The 21,920-nt window shown below is 46.2% G+C and overlaps 1 protein-coding gene across 3 annotated transcripts in view; it reads right to left on the bottom strand.

Annotated features, from left to right (window-relative positions):
• Positions 1-21,920, bottom strand: part of SIN3A (SIN3 transcription regulator family member A) — an 89,277-nt gene that overhangs the window by 63,429 nt on the left and 3,928 nt on the right. The window contains exons 1-2 of one of the 3 annotated variants that reach the window (XM_074392648.1): positions 21,425-21,704; positions 7,050-7,168 (exon numbers count right to left, since the gene is read on the bottom strand). The exons of 1 other annotated variant lie outside the window; for it this stretch is intronic. The gene's annotated coding sequence lies outside the window, so the exon portion shown is untranslated. Of the gene's footprint in view, positions 1-7,049; positions 7,169-21,424; positions 21,705-21,920 lie in introns of those variants that run through there. One more of the 3 variants, XM_003943002.4, reaches the window with a different exon arrangement.

Below are 21,920 nucleotides of genomic sequence, written 5' to 3'. Positions count from 1 at the left end.
TTTTGTTTTTTTCCTTTTTGTGGAGAACGGGGTCTCGCTATATTGCCCAGGCAGGACTCCAACTCCTGGGCTCAAGCTATCCTCCCACCTCTGCCTCCCTAAGAGCTGGGATTACAGGCGTGAGCCACAGCACCCGGCCTTCAACATTTCTTCTTTATCCCCTGGGAGCACAGAAGCCCTGAAGGGAAAGAAGTCTTTACAAGGACTCTCCATGGCTGTTTCACCTTTTCTTTGTCCTCACTGTAGTCCTCAATCTGCCTGCCACTCTAATCCTCAGCCCTGAAATCCTGTCTCAGGTTTTTCTCACATTTCACACACCTAGGTAGGACCCTGACACAGCAGCACAACTGATGAATTTGCAAACTGGCCACTTTTCTCTTTTTGTAAACTGGAGACACAAATATGCTCTCTCTGTGGCCTGTAACTTCAGACTAAGTCTCTCAGCTTTGTGTGTGATAATCTGTGGAACTTAATCAAATGGAGTTGAAAACATTTCTGACAGTTGCTGAGAAGAAATAATTTAAAATGCCTTAGCTAGTTCTGCTTTCCTAGGTTTTTCTAGTATGAAGTAGCATGTTTGGCTCAGTATTCTAAAATCTTTTAACATATTAAGAGGTTGAGAATATAGATTTATGCATGCTGTTTGATATCTGAAGAGCCACTGATCAACTACGGACACTAAACCTCAGCCTGTTTTGGTATGAGGAACTGGGTCTAATCAACAGATAGAGTAAAATCTCTTTTTGGCTATTTTTTATACACGTTCATGACCGTGGTTTGATGCAGTGGCTCACACCTGTAATCCCAGCACTTTGGGAGGCCAAGGCGGGCAGATCACCTAAGGTCGAGAGTTCGAGACCAGCCTGGCCAACACAGTGAAACCCTGTCTCTAATAAAAATACAAAAATAAAAAAGAAAAGAAAAGAAAAGAAAATACAAAAAATAGCTGGATGTGGTGGTGCACGCCTGTAATCCCAGCTACTTAGGAGACTGTGGCATGAGAATTGCTTGAACCCAGGAGGCAGAGGTTGCAGCGAGTGGAAGTCTCGCCTCTGTACTCCAGCCTGGGTGACTGAGACTCTGTCTCAAAAAAAAAAAAAAAAAAAAAGGAACAAACAATTACAGAAATGTTATGACAGAACATCACTAGATTTAAAAACAAAAAAACTTTATAGGCTGGGCACAGTGGCTCACACCTGTAATCCTAGCACTTTGGGAGGCTGATGCAGTGGATCACCTGAGGTCAGGAGTTCGAGATCAGCCTGGCCAACAAGGTAAAACCCCGTTTCTACTAAAAATACAAAATTAGCCAGGCATGATGGCGCATGCCTGTAATCCCAGTCACTTGGGAGGCTGAGGCAGGAGGATCACTTGAACCTGGGAGGCAGAGGTTGCAGCGAGCCGAGATTGGGCCACTGCACTCCAGGCTGGGCGACAGAGCGAGACTCTGTCTCAAAAAAAAAAAAAAAAAACTTTATAAATAATAAGCCAAAATCAGACGTGAAGAGCACAGTATGACTACAGAAAAAAAACACTAAAGTATCTTTCAAGAAGTGGATTCTATTGGATGGGAGAATGTTTGAGGGCGAAAAATAAAAACAAAAAAAGAACTGGATTTTACTCCAAACTCTGACAGGAAACTTTCTAATTTTGGCCCTATTTTCAAAAAGCCTATAAGAAAAAAGAAGATTGTAGTGAGCTTACCATAGATTAGGTATTACATTACTCTAGTTTATTCTGATATTATACCCTATCTTTTGGCTGTGAAAACATCATTTCTTTTATAAAGTGACTTGATATGGTACTTAACTTCATCCACCTTCAGAGTTTGCTTTCCATACCATCTCTACAACACTGCAGAGGCTGAACTTTCTTTGAACTATACTTTAATCCTTTAACAATTACCACTCATGGTTCTAATTCCTTTTTTATTTTTGAGACGGAGTCTCGCCCTGTCATCCAGGCTGGAGAGCAGTGGTGTGATCTCGTCTCACTGCAACCTTCACCTCTCGGGTACAAGTGATTCCCCTGCCTCAGCCTCCCAAGTAGCTGGGATTCCAGGTGCCCGCCACCGTGCCCAGCTAATTTTTTCTATCTTTAGTAGAGATGGGGTTTCATCATGTTGGCCAGGCTAGTCTTGAACTCCTGACCTTGTGATCCACGTGCCTCGGCCTCCCAAAGTGCCGGGATTACAGGCATAAGCAACTGTGCCCAGCCCCACAGTTCTATTCTTAACTCTCTCTCAAATAAATTGCTTTTCCTCTAATCATACCCCCTTATTTCAGGTCCTCATCATTCTTCACAACAACCCTATAGGTGAGATGTTCTCTAATTTATGAATGAGGAAACTGAAACACAAAGATTAAGTAAACTGCCCCAAGGTTGGCTGCCCAGGTAGCAAAAGGCCAAGCTAGGATATGAACCCAGGAAATGTGTCTCCAGAGCCTGGACTCTGAACTACTTCCCTACCTTAGCTCTCACAGAAGAGAAGAAATTAAGGAAGACTCTCTTTACTTATTTAAGGCACAAAGGCAGGGAGCAAGATCATCTTTCTTTAACCTTTCACACACTTAGCTAACCCATCATTCTTTAGCCTAAACCTACGAAAGCAGGAACGCTTTAGCAATATTCATTCACTAAATCAGCAAAATGTTCAGTGAGCAGAAACGAAGATGGTAGATAATTTCAGCCCTTGCCCTCTAAACGTGTAAGAACTAGTTGGGAAAACATATATAGTCACACTAGTAATAAAAAAATATGTAAAGTAGGCCGGGTGTGGTGTAATCCCAGCACTTTGGGAGCCCAAGGCGGGCAAATCACTTGAAGTCAGGAGTTTGAGACCAGACTGGCCAACGTGGTAAAACCCTGCCTCTACTAAAAATACAAAAATTAGCTAGGTGTAGTGGCGGGCAACTGTAATCCCAGCTACTCGGGAGGCTGAGGCAGGAGAATCGCTTGACCCTGGGAGGCAGAGGTTGCAGTGAGCCAAGATCGTGCCACTTCACTCCAGCCTGGGCAACAGAACAAGACTCAGACTCAAAAAAAAAAGGCCGGGCGTGGTGGCTCACGCCTGTAATCCCAGCACTTTGGGAGGCCAAGGTGGGCGGATCACAAGATCAAGAGATTGAGACCATCATGGCCAACATGGTGAGACCCTGTCTCTACTAAAATACAAAAATTAGCTGGGTGTGGTGGCCCATGCCTGTAGTCCCAGCTACGGAGGAGGCTGAGGCAGGAGAATTGCTTGAACCTGGGAGGTGGAGGTTGCAATGAGCCAAGATTGCGCCACTGCACTCCAGCCTGGTGCCGGGTGACAGAGCGAGACTCTGTCTCAAAAAAAAAAAAAAAAAAAAATGTACTCCAAAGGAATTGGCAGAAAAAACCCACAATGATAGTGTGGGTAAGCATACAGGGAAACACTGATGGAAGAGGTTGTAATTGGTACAGCCATATATAGTTGGCAACTTGTAGATATTTATTAACATTTGTTTATTTGCTTTTTTTCTTTTTTAAGATGGGGTTTCACCATGATGGCCAGGCTGGTCTTATACTCCTGACCTCAGGTGATCCACCCACCTCGGCCTCCCAAAGTGCTAGGATTACAGGCATGAGCCACAGTGCCCGGCCCTATTTATTTTTTTGAGACAAAGTATAGCTCTGTCACCCAGTGGCATAATCTCAGCTCACTACAACCTCTGCCTCTCGGGTTCAAGCAATTCTCCCACCTCAGCCTCCTGAGGAGCTGGGATTACAGGCCTGCGCCATCATGCCCAACTCATTTTTGTATTTTTAGCAGAGATGGGGTTTCACCATGTTGGTCAGGCTGGTCTCAAACTCCTGACCTCAGGTGGTCCACCTGCCTTGGCCTCCCAAAGTGCTGAGATTACAGGCAGGAGCCACTGCACCTGGCCTTATTAAAATTTTTAATGTGCATACCCATTCCACGCATATTATGGAAAACTATGTAAGAATCAGAAATATCAAGGTTCATCCACAAGTACAAGGAATGAACTCTAGAACATACTAGACTTTGGCATACTTAGCTAGCAATTCCACTTTCAGGCCTCTATCCTACACATCTGCCAAGAACACTTATTGCAGCAACATATAAAAATCTAAATGTCTATCAACAGCTAAATAAACCTGATAATCCACATTATGGAAAACTATGTAGGAATAATCAGAAAGATCAAGGTTTATCCATAAGTACAAGTAATGAACTCCAATACATACTAAATGAAAACAGCAAGCTATAGAATACATATAGCATGATCTCATGTATACACACACACACACACACACACACACACACAATGTACTAAAGATCTGTGCATTTCATCGTACATAAAATTTGCATCAAAAGAAAAATATGGCTAGGCACGGCGGCTCACACCTGTAATCCCAACACTTTTGGAAGCTGAGGCTTAAGGATGGCTTGAGCCCAGGAGCTTGAGACCAGCCTGGGCAACAATGGGGTGACCCTGTCTCTACAAAAAAAAAAATGTAGCTGGGAGTGGTGGTGCACACCTATGTACTAGTTACTCCAGGGACTGATGTGGAAGGATCGTTTGATCCCAGGAAGTTGAGGTTGGAAGGCCGCAGTGAGCTGTGATACGTCACTGTACTCCAGCACGGGCAATAGAGCGAGACTCTGTCTGAGAAAAAAAGAAGCAGCATGCTAGCAAGGCACAGTGGCTCACAAAGTGCCTGTAATCCCAGCACTTTGGGAGGCTGATCTCTTGAGCTCAGAAGTTCAAGACCAGCCTGGGCAACACAGCGAGACTCTATCTGCAAAAAACACAAAATCAGCTAGGCATGGTGGCATGCACCTGTACTCCCAGCTACTTAGGAGGCTGAGTGGAAAAATCAGATGAGCCCAGGAGACAGAAGATGAGGTGAGCTGAGATCTTCCCACTAAACTCCAGCCTGGGCGATAGAGTGAAACCCTTTCTCCAAAAAGAAAAGAAAAATGCTACAAACAATACTAAACTCTAGATATGACAAACATGATCAAGTGCTTAGATGAAGTATATGAATGTCTACAATTTATTTTGAAATTAAAAAATTAGATTCATTGATGGAGGGATGGATAGATGGACAGACATATGTTAAACCAAGTAGCAGAAAAATGAAAATGGTAAAATCCAGGTAGTGTGCATATAGGTGTTCATTGTATTTACTAAAAATCAACTTTGTTGTATATTTGGAAATTGTCTTAATAAAGTCTTGGGAAAAAAAATCCACAGGTTCTGAGGGTTAGGAAAAAAAACTTGGGAGGAAAAGCCAACAATACAAACCAGCTCGAGTAGAAAAAAGTAAATACTATAAATTGGGGAAAGGATACAGACATGTACACTTGGGAAGACTTTATAAAGGTAAATATTCAGCTACATCTTGACAATTAGAGATGAATTAGAACATGGGGGTATAGAGCATGAAATTAAAATATTATAGTAAGTTTAGACTTACAGGCAATAGTTATTTACAATTTTTGCCAAGTCATTCATCCCGCAAATAATTACCAAGTACATACCACATGCCTGGCTCTGTGCTGAGTGTTAGAGGTCCAACACTGAACAGAGACTTACTCCCTGACAACAGCCGAGTCTTCCAAATATGACTGCTATCAGCTGATGTCCTCCTCCCAACACTCCTGTCAGATAGGCAGTCCCAGAACCCTCCTGTTTTGTTTTTTTGCAATAGATATCACTATGTCCACCAGGCTGGAGTGCAGCGGTGCCATTACAGCTCACTGCATCCCGACATCCTGATCTCCTCCCACCTCAGCCTCCCGAGTAGCTGGGACACAGGCACATGCCGCTGCATCTGGCTAACTTTTGTATTTGCTGCCCAGGCTGGTCTCAAACTCCTGGCCTCAAATAATCCTCCTGTCTTGGCCTCCCAAGGTGCTGAGATTATAGGCATGAGCCACTGTGCACAGCCAGAACCCTCTTCTTTTCAGGGAAACTGATTCTCAAATGACTTGTTCAAGGTTACATGCCTAGCTAAAGGAACAAGAGGTTGAATTATTTCTCCTTGGAATATATGACCAATCCGAAGTAGAAACACTGGACAGACCATAAAACCACACTTGCAGAGGGATACAGTGTAATTCTAGAATATAAAGTATTTGAAAGCCAAACGATGGAACCACAAAGTCAGCCACTAAAGTATTGTCAAGTCCTGCTTCAGCCGCTATGGTTGATCTCTAACTGTTTCAAATTTGGAGCTTACTGTATTATCAGAACTCTGATCTATGAAGACATTATAAAAAGAAAAAAAAAGCACTTTGATGGATATAAACTATGGGGAGAAGACAAAAGTGAACAAATAATGGCTGCAGAACATTTAAAAGGCACCCGGAGGGCATAGTGGCTTGTGCCTGTAATCCCAGCACTTTGGGTGACTGAGGCGGAAGGATCGAGTGAGGCCAGCAGGTGGAGGCTAGGTGAATGAAGACTGCGCCACAGCTCTCTAGCCTGGGTGACAGAGTGAGAACAGACACACACACACACACACCCTACAAGTCCTAAAAGTCACCTGGCCATGTGTTATAATAAAAGGTGGGGGCTGCACGGTGGCTCACGCCTATAATTCTAGCACTTTGGGAGGCCAAGGCGGGTGGATCACTTGAGGTCAGGAGTTCCAAACCAGTCTGGCCAACATGGAGAAACCCTGTCCCTATTAAAATAAAATTAAATTAAAAAAAAAAATTAGCCTGGTGTGGTGGTGGGTGCCTCTAATCCCAGCTACTCAGGAGGATGAGACACAAGAATCACTTGAACCCAGGGTGCGGAGGTTGCAGTAAGCCGTTATTGTACCACTGCACTCCAGCAGTCTGGGCAACAGAGCAAGACTCCATCTCAAAAAAAAAAAAAAAAAAAGATGGGATGCTGGGTGTGGTGGCTCATATTTGTAATCCTAGCACTTTGGGAGGCCATGGTGGGAGGATTGCTTGAGGCCAGGAGTCTGAGATGAGTCTGGGCAACAAAGTGAGACATCATCTCTACAAAGAAGTTTTAAAATTACCCGGGCACAGTTGTGCTCACCTGTAGTCCTTGCTACTTAGGAGGCTGAGGTGGAAGGATCACTTGAGCCTGGGAGGTTGCGGCTACAGTGAGCTGTGTTTGTGCCACTGCACTCCAGCATGGGTGACGGAATTAACATCCTGTCTCAAAAAAAAAAAAAAGTCTATTCTGGTCAGTTTGTTTAAATGTATACTCTTAGAACAAAAAATAAAATAAATAAATGCATACTCTTTCTCTTTTTCTTATTTTTAAATGCATACTCTTAAAATAATGGAAAGTTTATCTTCCAAAGCAAACTTCTATCAAAGTATTAAGTCAATGTAGCTTCAACCCAGTGTAATTTTGAGTAACAGTCTAATTCAAAATTTGTCCAAAAATCCACCTCTGGATTTAAATCTGCTAAGAAATAGAATCTAGTCCAGAATGAAAGGCATTCTATTCAAATTTCCTATATTGATTAGAATTATTGGTTGGCAAAATTAACAACCAGCTCTTCTCAAAAGACACCCTTAGATCTAATACCCAAGCCTCCTTTGAACTCGGTTTTTACATTCTTCTAATGCAGGTCCTTAACTAGGGGAGATTCTGCCTCCCCAGGGAACATGTAGTAATGATCGAAGACATTTTTGGTTGTCACAACTTGGGAAGATGGGGTGCTACTGACATCTCACATGTAGAGGCAAAGGATGTTGTCAAACATCCTACAATGCACATCACGGTCCCCTCACAACAAATTATTTGGCCCAAAATGTCAACAGTGTAGCAAGGTTGAGAAATCTAATCATAACCTAAATCTAATCATAACCCCAACTGTCATGTAACTTTTGTGAGCTTTGGTGGGATTATCTTATGCTGTGGTGTGACAAGTTATACAAAGGTAGTCCAGGATAGTAATCTTAGAGACGGAGTTTCGCTCTTGTTGCCCAGGCTGGAGTGCAATGGTGCGATCTCGGCTCACTGCAACCTCTGCCTCCCCGGTCAAGCGATTCTCCTGCCTCATCCTCCCAAGTAGATGGGATTACAGGCATGCATCACCACACCTAGCTAATTTTTGTATTTTTAGTAGAGATGGGGTTTCACTATGTTGGCCAGGCTGGTCTCGAACTCCTGAATTCAAGTGGTCCACCTGCCTTGGACTCCCAAAGTTTTGGGATTACAGGTGTCAGCCACCAAGCTCGGCCATCAATGCTTTTTTTTTTTTTTTTTTTTAATGGCATGATATACCTTTAACCCGTATTATACCAATATACATTGGCCATACCCTCTGACTTAAAGATTTTTTGGAATTCCTATCTTTTTTCACACCTGGTCCCCTTCCATCCTTCTCTTGGTTTACTCTTTTAGGTTTGATCTGTATAACTCTGTCTCAAAATTTTAGAGCTGTTCTGATACCATAATGCTCACTAAATCTATAAAAATAAATAGGCCGGGCGCGGTGGCTCAAGCCTGTAATCCCAGCACTTTGGTAGGCGGAGGCGGGTGGATCACGAGGTCAAGAGATCGAGACCATCCTGGTCAACATGGTGAAACCCCGTCTCTACTAAAAATACTAAAAATTAGCTGGGCATGGTGGCGTGTGCCTGTAATCCCAGCTACTCAGGAGGCTGAGGCAGGAGAATTGCCTGAACCCAGGAGGCGGAGGTTGCGGTGAGCCGAGATCGTGCCATTGCACTCCAGCCTGGGCAACAAGAGCGAAACTCCGTCTCAAAAAAAAATAAATAAATAAATGTATCCACTTTGGAGGCCAAGGCTGGCGTATCACCTGAGGTCGGGAGTTCAAGACCAGCCTGAACAACATGGTGAAAGCCTGTCTTAAAAAAATAAATAAATGTATCATTATTACTTACCATTTTAATAAGAATGTAAGTAGCAAAAAAATAAAATAAAACATTTTTGATAGAGTCTCACTCTGTCACCCAGCCTGGAGTACAGTGGTATAATCTCAACTCATTGCAACCTCTGCCTCCAGGTTCAAGCCATTCTCATGCCTCAGCCTCTCAAGTAGCTGGAATTACAGGCACGTACCACTGCAACTGGCTAATTTTTGTATTTCTGTTTATTTTATTTTTTTTAGATGAAGTCTCAGTCTGTCACCCAGGCTGTAGTGTAGTGGCGCGATCGTGGCTCACTGCAACCTCTGCCTCCCGGGTCCAAGCAATTCTCCTGCCTCAACTTCCTGAGTAGCTGGGACCACAGATGTGTGCCACCAGGCCTGGCTAATTTTTTGTATTATTAGTAAAGGCAGGGTTTCACTGTGTTAGCCAGGATGGTCTAAATCTCCTGACCTCACGATCCTCCCACCACAGCATCCCAAGTGCTGGGATTACAGGCATGAGCCACCGTGCCTGGCCTAATTTTTGTATTTTTACAAAATTTACAGATGGGAATTTGCCATGTTGGCCAGGATGGTCTCGAACTCCTGACCTCAAGTGATCTACCTGCCTTGGCCTCCCAAAGCGCTGGGATTACAGGCGTGAGCCACCGTACCCAGCCTTAAGCAGCAAATCTAAACTTTTATTCTGTACTTTCCTGGGTGCTGGGAGATATAAATACTCAAAATGTGCAACATCCTTTAAAATGGAACCAACTACTCATTGAATGTCATGCATGAACCTGGAACACAGCCATTCTAGAAATTTTCTTTCTTTTAAGAAACAGGGTCATCTGGGTGCAGTGGCTCACGCCTGTAATCCCAGAATTTTGGCATACCAAACTGGGCAAATCATGTGAGGTCAGGAGCTCAAGACTAGCCTAGCTAACGTGGTGAAACATCTATTAAAAACACACAAAAGCCGGGCGCGGTGACTCACGCCTGTAATCCCAGCACTTTGAAAGGCCGAGGCGGGTGGATCACGAGGTCAAGAGTTCGAGACCATCCTTGTGAACATAGTGAAACCCCGTCTCTACTAAAAATACAAAAAAATTAGCTGGGCATGGTGGCGTGTGCCTGTAATCCCAGCTACTTAGGAGGCTGAGGCAGGAGAATTGCCTGAACCCAGGAGGCGGAGGTTGTGGTGAGCCGAGATCGCACCACTGCACTCCAGCCTGGGTAACACGAGCGAAACTCTGTCTCAAAACAAACAAACAAACAAAAAAACCAAAACAAAACAAAAACACACAAAAAAATTAGCTGGACAAGGTGGCACACGCCTGTAATCCCAGCCACTCAGAAGGCTGAGGCATGAGAATTGCTTGAACATGGGACCAGAGGTTGCAGTGAGCTGAGATCTCGACACTGCACTCCAGCCTAGGAGCCAGACTCCATCTCAAAAAAAAAACAAAAACGGGGGAGCAGAGACTAGGTAGAAGAAACAAGGTCTTGTTCTATTGCCCAGGCTGGAGTACAGTGGCATGATCACAGTTGATGGCAGCCTGCTGGGCTCAAACAACCCTCCCACCTCAGCTTCCTAAGTAGCTGGGACTACGTGGTGGCTAATTTATTAGAGGCAAGGTCTCCCTACATTGCATAGATCAGTCTTGAATTCCTGGCCACAAGTGATCCTCCTGTCTCAGCCTCCCAAGTAGCTGGTACACACCACTATGCTTGGCTTCTACTCTGTAAATTCTGATTCCGGGTCTCAGGTACAGTTCTAGTAAACTTCTAGCTTATCATCTCCACGCATCATCAAATGCAATACTTTTGAAAACTTAATGCATAATTTTGTTGGAGAGAAGAGTCATCTTTTTTGCTCAAGAATTATAAGCATTCTTATTTTTAGACTAATAAATGCCAATTAGAATGAACAATCCAATTATTTTTTTCATTTTTACACAATTTTTCCTTTTTTTTTTTGAGACAGAGTTTCATTCTTGTTACCCAGGCTGGAGTGCAATGCCGTGATCTCGGCTCACCGCAACCTCCGCCTCCTGGGTTCAGGCAATTCTCCTGCCTCAGCCTCCTGAGTAGCTGGGATTACAGGCACGCACCACCATGCCCAGCTAATTTTTTGTATTTTTAGTAGAGACAGGGTTTCACCATGTTGACCAGGATGGTCTCGATCTCTTGACCTCGTGATCCACCCGCCTCGGCCTCCCAAAGTGCTGGGATTACAGGCTTGAGCCACCGCGCCCGGCCCCAATTTTTCCTTTTAACCACCTTTATACATATACCTAACTTTGGCAACTGTCCACTTACAAACTGCATCAAATAAGTTTTGGTGTATAAATATCCTAAAAGATAAATGAATCAGCTGGGCATGGTGGTGCATGCCTGTAATCCCAGCTACTCAGGAGGCTGAGGTAGGAGAATTGCCTGAACCCAGGAGGCGGAGGTTGCAGTGAGCCAAGATCGTGCCATTGCACTCCAGCCTGGGTAACAAGAGTGAAACCCCGTCTCAAAAAAAAAAAAAAGAAATTTAATTCTTTCAAAATATTTATAAAGCCAGGTGCAGTGGTTCATGCCTGTAATCCCAGCACTTTCAGAGGCCAAGGCAGGTGGATTGCTTGAGATCAGGAGTTTGAGACCAGGCTTCCCAACCTGTTGAAACCCTGTCTCTACTAAAAATACAAAAAATTAGCCATACATGATGGTGGGTGCCTGTGATCTCAGCTACTTGGGAGGCTGAGAAAGCAAAATCACTTGAACCCAGGAGTCAGAAACTGCAGTGAGCCGAGATCGCGCCATCGTACTCCAGCCTGATGACAGAGTGAGCCTCTGTCTCAAAAACAAAACAAAACAAACCCAAAAATTAGCCAGTGGTGGTGGCAGGTGCCTGCAATCCCAGTTACTTGGGAAACTGAGGCAGAAGAATCACTTGAAACCAGGAGGTGGTGGTTGCAGTGATCCAAGATCGCACCACTGCACTCCAGCTTGGGCAACAGAGCGAGACTCCATCTCAAAAAAAAAGAAAAAAACATATTTATAAAAGATAGAGAAAAGTTAAGGCCAGGCACCGTGGCTCATGCCTGTAATCCCAGCACTTAGGGAGGCCGAGACAGGCAGATCACTTGAGGTCCAGAGTTCAAGCCCAGCCTGAACAACATGGAGAAACCCCGTCTCTGCTAAAAATACAAAAAATTAGCCAGGCATGGTGGCGCATGCCTGTAATCCTAGCTACTCTGGATGCTGAGTCAGGAGAATCGCTTGAACCTGTGAGGCAGAGGGTACGATGAGCCGAGATCAAGCCATAGCACTCCAGCCTAGGCAACAAGAGCAAAACTCCACCTCAGAAAAAAAAAAAAAAAAGTAAATAAAATAAAAATTTAAGTATTAATAGCAGGGGAGGGCTGAGCCTATAATCATAGCAGACGGAGGATTACAGAGAGACACTGTAGGTGGGAGGACTGCTTGAGGCCAGGAGTTCAAGTCCAGCCTGAACAAAATGGTGAGACCTTGCTGCTCTCAAAAAAAAAAAAAATTAAAAACAAAAAATAACAAAACATTATAAGTGGGATACAATGGCATATCCCTATGGTTTCAGATACTGCGGAGACTGAAGCGGGTAGATCTCTGGAGCCGAGGAGTTTGAGTCCAAACTGAACTAACATAACAAGACCTTGCCTTTCCAAGAAAAAAAAATTTTTTTTTTTTTTTTGAGAGGGAGTATTGCTCTGTCGCCAGGCTGGAGTGCAGGGGCGCAATCTCAGCTCACCACAACCTCTGCCTCCTGGGTTCAAGTGATTCTTCCACCTCAGCCTTCCAAGCAGCTGGACTACAGGCCTGTGCCACCATGACCAGCTAGTTTTTGTATTTTTAGTAGAGATGGGGTTTCATCATGGCCAGGATGGTCTCGATCTCTTGACATCATGAGCCACCTGCCTCGTCTTCCCAAAGTGCTAGGATTACAGGCATGAGCCAGCGCGCCCGAACCAAAATAATTTTTTTAATTTATTTTTTTAAATTAAAAAGAAGGGCTGGGCATGGTGGCTCACGCCTGTAATCCAAGCACTTTGGAGGTCAAGGTGGGCGGATCACCTGAGGTCGAGAGTTCAAGACCAGCCTGACCAACATGGTGAAACCCTGTCTTAAAAAAAAAAAAAAAGAAAGAAATTTAATATAAAAAAGAATTTTTAGGCCAGGCGCGGTGGCTCAAGCCTGTAATCCCAGCACTTTGAGAGGCCGAGGCGGGTGGATCACGAGGTCGAGAGATCGAGACCATCCTGGTCAACATGGTGAAACCCCGTCTCTACTAAAAGTGCAAAAAATTAGCTGGGCATGGTGGCACGTGCCTGTAATCCCAGCTACTCAGGAGGCTGAGGCAGGAGAATTGCCTGAGCCCAGGAGGCGGAGGTTGCGGTGAGCCGAGATCGCGCCATTGCACTCCAGCCTGGGTAACAAGGGCGAAACTCCGTCTCAAAAAAAAAAAAAAAAGAATTTTTAAAAAAATTAAAAAGGACCCAGAGGCCAGGCACGTTGGCTCACACCTGCAATTCCAGCACTTTGGGAGACCAAGAGGGGCATATCACTTGAGCCCAGAATTGAGACCAGGTCGGGCAACATGATGAAACCCTGTCTCTAAAATAAAATATGAAAATTAGCTGGGCATGCTAGCATGCATCTGTAGCCCCAGCTACTAGGAAGGCTAAGGTAGAAGGCACACTTGATTGAGTCCACGAGGTGGAGGATGAAGTCAGCCATGATTGTGCCACTGCACTTAAGCCTAGGCAGCTAAACACCATGGCTCACGCCAGTAATGCCAGCATTTTGGCACTTTGGGAGGCCGAGGCAGTCAGAACACTTGAGATCAGGAGCTCAAGACCAGCCTGGCCAACACGGTGAAACCCCATCACTACTAAAAATACAAAAATTAGGCCAGGTGCAGTGGTTCATGCTTGCAATCCCAGCACTTTGGGAGGACGAGGTGGGTGGATCACTTGAGGTCAGGAGTTCGAGACCAGCTCAGTCAACATGGTGAAACCCTGTCTCTACAAAAGATACAAAAAAGAGCTGGGTGTGATGATACAGGCCTATAATCCCAGCTATTCAGGAGACTGAATTCCAGCTACTCAGGAGACTGAGGGAGGAGAATCACTTGAACTTGAGAGGTGGAGGCTGCTGTGAACCAATATTGCACCACTGCACTCCAGCCTGTGGGATAGAGCAAAACTCTTTCTCAAAAAAAAAAAAAAAAATTAACTGGGCATGGTGGTACATGCCTGTAGTCCCAGTTGCTTGGGTGGCTGAGGCAGGAGAATCAGTTGAACCTGGGAAGGGGGGGTTGCAGTTGGCTGAAATGGTACCACTGCACTCTAGCCTGGGCAACACAGTGAGATTCCTTGTCTGGGGCAGGGGGGAGGGGGAAGGAAGAAAAAGAGCATTACAAAGAATAGAACTTGAGGGGTTTTTGTTTTGTTTTTTTAAATAAATGGGGTTTCTCCATGTTGGTCAGGCTGGTCTTGAACTCCCAACCACAGGTGATCTGCCCACCTCGGCCTCCTGAAGTGCTGAGATTACAGGTGTGAGCCACTGCACCCAGCCTTGAGATGGAAAGACAGGTGGATGTGTCACTCTCTTCTCACACGGCTTTTATCATGTTAGCTCTTCTGTCCCCCATATAAACAAGGGCATGTAACATCTTTAACCATCTATGTAATCCTCTACTGTGCTCAGCATACTGCTTTGTCTGTCTGTGGTGGAAACCAAATCATTCATTCATGTATAAGTACTCTATTACTTATTGGGCACATACTAGACACCAGGTGTTCTAGGAGCTGGAAAAACAACAGTAAACAAAAATCCCTTCCCTCAAGAAGCTTACATTTTAATGAAAGATGACACAATAGACAAAGTAGAATGTTTAGAATACTAGGCAGTGTCTAAGTATCAAGAACAAAAGGCAGGGAAGAGTTTTTGAAATTGTAGATAAGAATGACCAGAGAATACCTACTGAGAAGGTAACTTTTGAGTACAGGAAATCAGGGAGCTCGTCATATAGAAATTAGTGGAAGAAACCTTCTAGGCAGAGGGGATAGCAAATGTAAAGGCCTCATGTCTTTTTGAGGGCTCACATGTGCTTGACATTTTCCGAAACAGCAAGAAGGCTAGGTAGCAGGAGAAAAATAAAGGAAAGAGAGACTAGTTAGAAATGCAGTCAGAGAGGTACTGGGATAAGGGTGGCATGCAGTGCGTACATCAAGCTTGTTCTTACAGGTGTCTTTTGCCTTTTTCTTTTCTTTCTTTTTATTTTGAGACAGAGTCTCACTCTGTCACCCAGACTAGAGTGCAGTGGTGTGATGTACGATCTTGGCTCACTGCAACCTCTGCCTCCTGGGTTCAGCGATTCTCCTACCTCACTCTTCTGCAGAGCTGGGAATACAGGCGCCCACCACCATGCCCAACCAGTTTTTGTATTTTTAGTACAGACGGGGTTTCACCATGTTGGTCAGGCTGGTCTTGAACTCCTGACCTCGTGATCCACCCACCTCAGCCTGCCAAAGTGCTAGGATTACAGGCATGAGCCACCATGCCTGGACCCTTTTTTGAGACAGGGTCTCATTTTGCCACCAAGGCTGTGTACAGTGGCACAGCCATGGCTCACTGCAGTCTCAAGCTCCTGAGCTCAAGCAATCCTCCTGCCTCAGCCTCCCAACTAAATGGGACTACAGGTGCACACACCAGCACACTTGACTAATTTTTTTTTAAGAGACAGGGGTCTTACCATGTTGCCCAGGCTGGAGTGCAGTGGCTATTCACAGGCGCGATCCCACTGATCAGCATGGGAGTTTTGACCTGCTCAATTTCTGACCTAGGCCAGTTAACCCCTCCTTAGGCAACCTGGTAGTCCCCGCTCCCGGGAGGTCACCATATTGATGCCGAACTTAGCGTGGACACATGATCGGCATGGTGCACTACAGCACAGAACTCCTGGGAGCAATCGATCTTCCCCCGTCAGCCTCCCGAATAGCTGGGGCTACAGGTACGCACCACCATGCCCGGCGCCTGGCTAATTTTTAATTTTTTTTTTTTTTTGAGATGGGAGTCTTGCTCTGTTGCCCAAGCTGGAGTGCAGTGGCATGATCTCAGCTCACTGCAACCTCCACTTCCCCGGCTCAAGTGACTATTCTGCCTCAGCCTCCTGAATAGTTGGGACTACAGGTGTACACCACCATGCCCGGTTAATTTTTGTATTTTTAGCAGAGACGGGGTTTCACATATTGGCCAGGCTGGTCTTGAATTCCTGACCTTGTGATCTGCCCTCCTTGGCCTCAGAAAGTGCTGGGATTACAGGCATGAGCCACCACGTCTGGCCTTTAATTTTATTTTAGAGACAGGGTCTTATTATGATGCCCAAGCTGGTCTCAAACTATACTCCCACTTCAGCTCCCAAAGTGGTAGGATTACAGATACATATCATAGTAAGGTTTAATACTCAGACCGATATGGAAAGCCACTGGATGGTTTTAAGCAGAGAAATGACAAGGTATGACTTAGGTTTCAAAAGAATCACGTGGGTTGCTGTGTTGAGAACAGATTTAAGAGTTGCAGTAACAAAGCAGGTTGAATAGACTCCAAGCTAGAGATGCAAAGGCACTAACTAGGGTAATGAAGATGCAGGTCCTAAGTGGTCTAATTCTGGGTAGTATTTTGAATTTAGAGCAAGATTTGCTGATGGACCACATATGAAAAAGACAGAAAAGAGTCAACAATGCCTCTTAAATATCCAAGAGGAGACACTGAGTGAAGACCTGTGTGGGCCATGAGACATATTAGTCTACAGTAGATGGAGAGATTCCAGTTAGTCATCAGCAGTTTGGATTTTAGAAAGGTAATACGGTATATCCACTGTATCATCTCTCTCTCCCAGCTAGGGCTAGGGTAGTTCCCCATAATCAAGCAGTCACATTTCTGCATCATGTGGGACAGCCCAGTTAGGCTGTGCCCCAAAATTAGTTGTGGAACTAGCCTTACCAAAAAACAAACAAACTCTTGCATTTCAGAACTGCAAATAAAGGATGTGGACCTGCATATCCTCCAACAGCCCACATGTCAGCAAGCCTAACCCTGGAGGACACCAAGAGGACTCATGAAGGGTCCACTGTCATGCTAGGAAATATGGGTAACATACAAGCACACAAGACAGAGATGGGGGTAGGGAAAACAAAAGCAAAGGAGGGGCAAATAAGAAATATATCAGTTAAAAATTGCCACCATGACCAGGCACAGTGGCTCACGACTGTAATTCTAGCACTTCAGGAGATTGAAAGAGGAGGATCTCTTGAGCCCGGGAGTTCAAGACCAGCCTGGGCAACACAGCAGGACTTCATCTCTACAAAAATATAAAAAAAATTAGCCAGGTGTGTGGTGGCACCCACCTGTAGTTCCAGCTACTTGCGAGGCTAAGAGCAGAAAGATCACTTCACTCCAGAAGGTCAACGCTGCAATGCCACTGCACTCCAGCCTGGGCAACAGAGCCAAACTCTGTCTTGAAAGGAAAAAAAAAAAAAAAACACGAAATTCTAACGCATACTACAATATGACGAAAGCCAAGCGCTGTGGCTCACGCCTGTAATCTCATTACTTTGGGAGGCCAAAGCTGGTGGATCACAAGTTCAAGATCCACAAGAGATCGAGACCATCCTGGCCAAGACGGTGAAACCCCAACTCTACTAAAAATACAAAAATTAGCTGAGCGTGGTGGCATGTGCCTGTAGCCCCAGCTACTCGGGAGGCTGAGGCAGGAGAATCACCCGAACCTGGGAATCGGAGGTTGCAGTTAGCCGAGATCGCACCACTGCATTCCAGACTGGTGACAGAGCAAGACTGTCTCAAAAAAAAAAAAAAAAAAAAAGGAAGACATTATGCAGCCCAGTGCAGTAGCTCATGCCCGTAATCCCAGTACTCTGGCAGGCTGAGACAGGTGGATCACTTGAGCCCAGGAGTTTGAGACCAGCCTGGTCAACATGGTGAATTGAAGCCCCATCACTAAAAAATACGAAAATTGGACAGGCACGGTGGGGCTCACCTCTAGTCCCAGCTATTCAGGAGGCTGAGGCAGGAGAATCACTTAAACCTGGGAGGTGGAGGTTGCAGTGAGCTGAGATGGCGCCACTGCACTCTAACCTGGGCAACAGAGAGAGACTCCATCTTAAAAAAAAAAAAAATTACAGCCGGGTGCGGTGGCTCACGCCTGTAATCCCAGCACTTTAGGAGGCCGAGGCAGGTGGATCACGAGGTCAAGAGATCGAGACCATCCTGGTCAACATGGTGAAACCCCATCTCTACTAAAAATACAAAAAATCAGCTGGGCATGGTGGCGTGTGCCTGTAATCCCAGCTACTCAAGAGGCTGAGGCAGGAGAATTGCCTGAACCCAGGAGGCGGAGGTTGCGGTGAGCCGAGATCACGTCATTGCACTCCAGCCTGGGTAACAAGAGTGAAACTCCGTCTCAAAAAAAAAAAAAAAAAAAATATTACAAAAAAGTCTAGCGCTTAACACAGGAACTGTGACACAGTAAGTGCTCAATAAATACAAGCTTTTATTATTCAAGAGGCAAAGAGGATATATTTTGAAAAAGAATATACTATGTATTTTTTTTAAAGGGCTACAGAAAGTAAAGCTTAACAAACTCTTGGCTGGTGGGCCGGGCGTGGTGGCTCAAGCCTGTAATCCCAGCACTTTGGGAGGCCGAGGCGGGTGGATCACAAGGTCAAGAGATCAAGACCATCCTGGTCAACATGGTGAAACCCGGTCTCTACTAAAAATACAAAACATTAGCTGGGCATGGTGGCGCATGCCTGTAATCCCAGCTACTCAGGAGGCTGAGGCAGGAGAATTGCCTGAACCCAGGAGGCGGAGGTTGCGGCGAGCCGAGATTGCGCCATTGCACTCCAGCCTCAGTAACAAGAGCGAAACTCCGTCTCAAAAAAACAAAACAAAACAAAACAAACAAACAAAAAAAACTCTTGGCTGGTGGAATTGCCTAGAAAAGTGAGAAAGCCTTGAAAAGCACTATGCTATATTACTGATTGCCATGGACATAACCTTTTAATTCCATTAAAATGCCCAGGTACTAACATCTGCCATGCACAGCTCTCCAGTGTCTTGTCTGTTCACACGGAAAGTGTAAACAGAATTATGCTTTGCCAGGAATCTTGTCAAATTACTACACGTCTCCTTCCTTAAAAAAAAAAAAAAAATCCTTCTCTGTATGTAAATTATTAAAACCATCTTAATTACAACGTGCCGATCTTTGCAAGCTATTATCCCTGAACAAAACTGTAATATACAAAATTGGTATTTGGAGATTATGAAGCATTTATGGAAACGGTCCTAATACAGAAAAACCAGGTTCTTAGTTGAATCCTTAGACTCTTCTGTGTTCCCCGGTATACAGCACTGCAAATGGTGGGAACTACTATATGCAAACCAAATTTTCCTCAATGGTCAATCATTCTCCACTATCTCTCCCAGTTTATGGCATCGGAAAAAAAAAAAAAAAAAAAAAAACCCTGGATTTTTTTGTCTCCCCACCAATTATACTACAGTCATCATTAACTAAACTAAAATGCTGCTGCTTTTGCAACATCCTCAGCAGAGAAGAAGGTAGGACCTACCCTTTTCACAGATTATATAGCACAGGGCACCACTCGGCCCTATTAACCAAAGCACAAATCTAGAATTGCACTTCAGGTAATTAACCAGAGGCTCATTTAGATATCACTACATAAATAAACATTGGTTCCATGCTTATTTTCTCATGAAAAATGTGAAAAACATTGAAATAATTTCTCTCAATAGGAAAATATAATGTATCATGCCAAAGCCTCATCTAATGTGGTTCTGCGTATCTGAAACGTCCTAAGGTGACTCTCCAATACGGGGTGGAGGGCAATGCTACAAAAGTCACATACAAAAGGCTACCCTGATCCACAACTTCACCCGACTCTGAAAGAAAAAGAACAGGAACACTGTACTACGTAGACTCTAAGCAGAAAGTGGTCTAGATTTATTGAGCACTTTCTACTGATTCTAATAGTATTAAAGAAAACCAGAAAGAAAAGACTTTCACCTGTACTTAGATGGGGTTTCGCCATGTGGGGCAGGCTGGTCTTGAACTCCCGACCTCAAAGTGATCCACCCACCTTATCTTGCCAAAATTCAGTGAGCCACCGCACCCTGCCGGGAAACTAAGTTTATATACCAGAATCATCTGCACAATGGAAGCATTCAAAAATACAAGTGTCAAAGATATTATTTTATTCAAAGTCTGAGTTTTTCTTTAAAAACAAAAACAAAACACAAAACACCTACTTTATAAACAGACCAGTTTTGAGATTAAAATGTAAATCCAAACTTAACTGTTATAAATCAGCCTTGCAAACAGGAGCTTCCACTGCCTTTTCAAGGCTAACTGGGTTTAAAGTCCTAACGCACCGAAACAGACGCCAAGTCTACTACCCACCACCCATTGGCTCAAAGGAAGCCCCGCCCCGCACAGCCACGGTAACTGAACATCAAGGGAACCCCAGGGAAGGTTTTCCCTCTGCCACATTTCTAGTCTCCGACGACTCCCCTTTCCTCCCCTCCCCCACCATCACCACCGCAGAACTAGCGTCCCAGCATCAGCCACGCACGCTCCTACGGGAGGACCTAAAAGCACTTCGCCCCAATAGTTACAACCAAGAGGGGAGTGGGAGTGACCGTGCTCCCACTCTCCAGCCTGCACGGTGCCAGACACGCTGCAAGGAGCAAAGCGGAGAAAACAGCTCCGGAACAGAGCCCTCTTGCCCCAGGCAGAAGGCATGACCGAGCCACTAGAGTAAGTCCTGACACCTCTGCAGCTCCCAGTGGGCGGGGGCCCCTCCCACACCACGGAGACATAGGGCGGGGCAGATCTAGACGCTGAGACTCCCAGCCAGACCCGACAGCGGGCTTTCCCTAGCACCGCCTCACTGCCAAGGAGGCGGAAACCCCGGGCCGGGGGGGACGGCCAAGGGGAGTGGCATCACGGATCAGTACGGCCCCTCAGGCCAACCGGATCCCGAGAAGGCGGAGGAACTCAGACTTCACGCCCCCTCCCTGCCGCGCCCAGAGTCTACACGCGGGAGACCCCCCTACCCGTCCCCGACCCCAGCAGGCCGGAGGGCGCCGCCAACCCGAGGCCCCGCCCACCCCCGGAGCAGAGGAGTGGGTAGTCGGCCGCAAACCGCACTCAGCCCGAGGCCGGCCCCGCCCCTTTCTCCACAATTGCACGCGCGCGCCGACCCCGCCTCTGAGCGGCGGCGGCGGCGCGAGAGCCCGCCCCCCTCCGCGCGCACCGGGACTACGCTCTTCTCCCCCTCCCGCGCGGAGCGCTACCCCGCTCCGCCCCCCACCCCCCTCACACCGCCACACACCTCCCGCCCGTCTGCTCTACGGGAAGCCGAGGAGGTCAGCCCCCCCTAAAAATACACACCCTCGAGTCCAGCGTTACCCGCCACTAGGCTCCCGCCCGACCGCCGGCCCTGCGTGCTCTCACCGCAAAGCTGCTCCGGCCGCTCGTCACTGCGTGTCCCTCTCGGCGTGAGCCGCGAGCTCAGTAGGGAGGCCCGGAGGACAGCGCGGGGCACAGGCCCGCCGAAGCGGACTGGCAGCTACCTCTCCGCTAACGAAGCGGTCACAGGCTCCCGTGCCCAGACTGGGAAGGAGGGAGGGAGGGAGGGAGGGAAACTCCGAGGGGGGAAGGGGAGGGGGGAAGATGGAGAAACCGTCTCCGCCGCCTCTACCGCCGCGGCCGCTTCTCTGTTACCCGGGAAATCCCGCCCACTCCCCCGGCCCGCCCCGCAGAGGGAAGACTCAGCTTCGTTCCAGCACAGGACGCAATACCCGCCCATCAAAGACTCAGCCAATTACGGAGGCCTACCTGCTGACTTCCCGCCCCTTCCCCCTCGACTGGGAGGGGAGGGGGAGCCGCTCACCTTCTCCACGCCCCTATTGGCGGGGAGCTTCCCTAACTCAACCCCGCCTATTGGAGA

This window comes from Saimiri boliviensis, chromosome 2 (genome assembly GCF_048565385.1).
Source record: "Saimiri boliviensis isolate mSaiBol1 chromosome 2, mSaiBol1.pri, whole genome shotgun sequence".
Lineage (NCBI taxonomy): Eukaryota > Metazoa > Chordata > Mammalia > Primates > Cebidae > Saimiri > Saimiri boliviensis.
The sequence above is the reverse complement of the archived record's forward strand: the minus strand, read 5'-3'. Positions and strand labels throughout refer to the sequence as shown.